This window comes from Macaca thibetana, chromosome 7 (assembly GCF_024542745.1).
Source record: "Macaca thibetana thibetana isolate TM-01 chromosome 7, ASM2454274v1, whole genome shotgun sequence".
Classification (NCBI taxonomy): Eukaryota; Metazoa; Chordata; class Mammalia; order Primates; family Cercopithecidae; genus Macaca; species Macaca thibetana.
Window position 1 is genome coordinate 56,794,594 of NC_065584.1, and position 4,423 is coordinate 56,799,016.

The 4,423-nt window shown below is 41.3% G+C and overlaps 1 non-coding gene across 1 annotated transcript; it reads right to left on the reverse strand.

Moving 5' to 3' along the window:
* Positions 1-254: 254 nt before the first annotated feature.
* LOC126960435 (small nucleolar RNA U83B) lies at positions 255-336 on the reverse strand. Its single transcript, XR_007727982.1, has one exon. It is a non-coding gene; the product is annotated as a small nucleolar RNA U83B (small nucleolar RNA).
* Positions 337-4,423: the final 4,087 nt, after the last annotated feature.

Genomic DNA, 4,423 nt, shown 5'->3' on the forward strand with positions numbered 1-4,423 from the left:
GAGAAGGGTAGCAGTGTTTCCTGCATTAGTCTCATATTGTTTTGTTTTTTGTTTTTAATTTAAAAATTAGCCAGGAGTATTGGTTCATGCCCATAATTCCAGCACTTTGGGAGACGGAGGTGAGAAGACGGCTGGAGCCTAGGATTCCAGGCTGCAGTGAGCTGTGATAGGGCCACTGCACTGCAGTCTGGGCAACAGAGTAAGACCCAGTCTCTAAAATAAATAAAAAATAATAAATAAATAAATAAATAGTAAAAGTAAAATAAATTAGTATTTCCACAGTCTGGTTCAAGCACTGTGCCCAGCACTTATTCCACGGCCTCATCCCAAAACTCATCACAGTTAATCACGTGGCTCATCACAAAACTACTCCTGCAGTTTTGAGAAAATCCTTCTCAGAACCCCAGCTTACTTCCTTTTGGGTCCCATTAGCCGCAATGAAATCGTATGTTCATGACTTAGCCAGTCGTTGGCAAAAGGAATAAGACTACCTTGACTACCTTCTGGGGTAAGAAAAGACCTATATTCCCTTTGTAGGAGCAACTCTGTTTTCTGTAAGAATGTAGCGCTGAGCATAAGAATCAGGTAAATGTAACCTTATTTCACCAATTTTGGGAAGGTCCTTTTTGCAGAGTGTAAATAAAGAGGGACCACAATGTCCATTAGTGAAAAGCCTTCATTTGTGCTTACGTAATTAATTTACAGTGGAACAACTATGGGCAAATAAAGCAGTCAAAACAGGCATTTAATAGGGAAGGATCATTTACCAAAGGGTCAGGGAAATAAGAAACTACTTTGGGTTGATATTACATCCGTCTCAAAAGAGTTGACCAAAAGAATTCACCACTCCCTTCTCTGTGGCCCCCTGACTAGAGTCTCCATTCTTCATCATTTCACCCACCACACTTACCATGCTTTATTGCCTTTATCTGTGTACCTGTCTGTCTCCACCTGCAAGATTGTAAGCTCCTTGAAAATATAATCTGTTTCATCTTTTTATTCCTGTGCATAATATGAAACAGTAGTGGCTAAAATGAATTGATAACTCACTGTGTCCGAGAGCCCATTCTAAGTTCTAAATGAACTGACTCTTTAATATTCACAACATCCTATGAGGCATGTGTTATTATTATGTATGTTTTATAAAGGAAGAGATGGAAAGTCAACAAGTTAAGTCCTTGACCAAAGGTACGTAACTGTTAAGTGGGAGAGTTGGGTTTCAAATGAAGGCAGCCTAATTGGGTTATGTTTAGGACATTTGCCCAACAAATGGGTGAACCCAATATGCTTTAATACATAATAGGAAGGGGAGAGAGAGAACAAGGGTGAAGAAAAAGTGATAATCTTTTATTTACACATAGAATCTGAAATCAAGTATGATAGACTTATATTCCATGAGGGTAGAGAGCGTGTATGTCTCACTTGTTTAGTGCGGTATCTCTAGCTTCTAGTACAGTCCCTGGCACACAGTATGTATTCAATAATTCCTGGGAGTGGCAGAGGAAGGGAGAGGCGGGGGGAAGGATGAAAGAAAGGAAGGAAGAGACTGCACGAATAAACACAACCAATGACCTCTTCATCTTGCTTTCTATTTTTCCTATCTTCTCTCCCTCCATTATTTTCATGCACAGCTTTACTTCTGAAATCTACCTCTTGCCTAGGATAGGAGGAAGTGGTAGAGGCTCTAAGTATTAAGTGTTCTCAAAGAGAATTTAAATGTAACATTGTTACAGAGTAGCAAGTCCTCTCTGCGGGCCCTAATTCATTTGGCTTTTGAAACAATGTGTCTTGTATGAAGTAGACTTTTCCTCAAACTAAAACATTTTTTAACAATTTGGACTTGTGCTTTTTCTTCTAATTGTGTGCTGCTTAAAATGTCAATGCAATGCAGGGATGCCAATTCCCACATGGGCATATTGATTTTTATAAAAATCAATGCAGGCTGGGTGCGGTGGCTCATGCCTGTAATCTCGGCACTTTGGGAGGCCAAGGCAGGCAGATCACTTGAGGTCAGGAGTTCGAGGCCAGCCTGGCCAACATGGTGAAACCCTGTCTCTACTACAAATACAAAAATTAACCAGGCATGGTGGTGCACGCCTGTAATCCCAGCTACTGAGGAGGCTGAGGCAGGAGAATCACTTGAACCTGGGAGGTGGAGGTTGCGGTGAGCTGAGATTGTGCCACTGCTCTCCAGCCTGGGTGACAGAGACTCTATCTCAAAAAAAAAAAAAAAAAAAAAAAAAAAAAAAAGACTGTCTCAAAAAGAAAAAAAGAAAAATTAGAGCCATAGCCATAAGCAAATGAACAGCAATGATTAAAGGTTAGGAAATGACTACTGTCAAAGCCTCTCTACAAAAAACTGGTTACATTACCCAGATAATAGTCTGTACACACTAAAAGCACTATTTTTTCTCCTTGATTTCAGCACTATTGTCATAGGGCTCTGCTTTCAAAGATTGCTTCAAACAGCCATACAGACTTAACATTTCAGATTCAATCTTTAGACCATACAGACTCCTTACTCTAGTTTCAGTAAGCAAAGTACAGTCGTGATGAAACTGAAGCATTGCATTCAGAATTCTAAGTGTTCCTATTCCTAAAGGATGTCTGAGTTTCTGTTGTTAATTTTGTCGTTTTGATTCCTGTCTAGAAAGCTAATTTTTAAAAGTATCTTTTTGTTCTAATTTTTTTTTTTTTTAAGAGACAGCGTCTCATTCTGTCACCCAGGCTGGAGTGCAGTGGCACAATTCTGCTCACTGCAGCCTCAACCTCATGGACTCACAGGATCCTCCCACCTCAGCCTCCCAAGTAGCTGGGACCACAATGCACCACCACACCTGGCTAATTTTGTTTTTTTCCTATAGAGATGAGGTCTCGCTATGTTGCTCAGGGTGAACTCAAACTCCTGGCTCAAGCAATCCTCCTGCCTCAGCCTCCCAAAGTACTGGGATTACAGGCATGAGCCACCGTGCCCAGGCTTTTGTTCTAAAATTGAACAAGAACGTCAAGAGTATCCAAACATTCTGACTTTTTTTGTTTGTTCTTCATTCTCAGATTACTTTGATTCCATTCAAATGTATTTGAGCCATTGGGTTTTTTTTATTTTTTTTTTTTTTTTTCCAAAAATGAACTCATTGACTTTTCTTCAGCCTGATTTTCTCCTCCTGGCTTCTTTCTTGGTTAATGGCACCATTATCCACCGTGATCCAGACAAACACCTCAGCCACTTTTGACTTCTCACGTTATTGCCTCATATGTCCAGTTAGCTGCCAAGTCCAATTGTTCAATCTCTAGAGCTGTCATTTTCTTTTCATTCTCATGTCAAGGACTCTAAGTCAGGCCTTCATCATCCCCTCTTAGAATATTGCAATGACCCTCAAACTGGCTTCCACTATTTGTCTCTTATTCTCCAATCCATCTTTTGTATTTTTGCTCAACTGTTTTCCCAAAAGATTTATCATATTTCTCCCCTGCCCAAAAACCTACAATGGCTCACTATTGCCATTTTTTAAGACTTTAAAAGTCAAACTCTTTAATGTCATTGAAGACTCTTCCTCAGTTCATCCCAACCAACTCTAGCAACCTCATCTCCTATCACTCCCCATCATTACTTTGATTATTCCTTCATTAATGTATTTCCCCCAGATTTATCATGACATTTCTTCATTCTATCTGTCTGGCAAATTCCAAATTATGTTTCAAGGCCTTGCTCAAATGCTCTCTCCGTTTACGGAAACTTCCTTGTTCTCCAGGCAGAATTAATCCCTCCTTTCTGTGCTCCCATAGCATTTTGTTCAGATTCCTATTATGCCCCTTATTGGGTTCCCAGAAGCAGTTCATGAGAGGAGGATTTGTAGGGAAGGGTTTTGTTAAGGAAATGCTCCCCAAAGAGTCTGGCAAGTGAATGAGGGAGGTAAGACAGAGAAGAGAAAGAGATCAAGCAAGGGTGAGAAATTTGGTGAAAGTCCCAAGGCGAGTAGCCCAGCTCAATTCCATAGGGGAACTCTGGACATTAATTGATGTCCTTCTCTAAGACAAGGGAGCTGAGCTTGCTTTCTCCCATACTGAGCAGTCACTAGCTAGGGATTCAGTTCCCAAGCACTTCTTGCTCTCTGCATGCATTTGTACACAGCAGCCCAAGGGCAGCCACCAAAACAGAGTCACAGGTGCAGGCCAGTGGCAGCAAAAGCACTCCAAAGTGGATGGAGGAACACACAGAAATGGTTAGAGAAATCCCAGAGTACCTGGGAGGAGGCTGACGATGTCAGCTATGCTTCTTGGTATAGTGTGCCTTGTATCCACCTAATCACGCACTGTCATCCGCTGCCTCCTCCAGCCAGTGGATGCTGAAGCACTTAGGAGCAAACACTGCCTCTTAGTCATCCTTGTGTCCCTACAGCAGGTAGGATATCACTTTGCACCT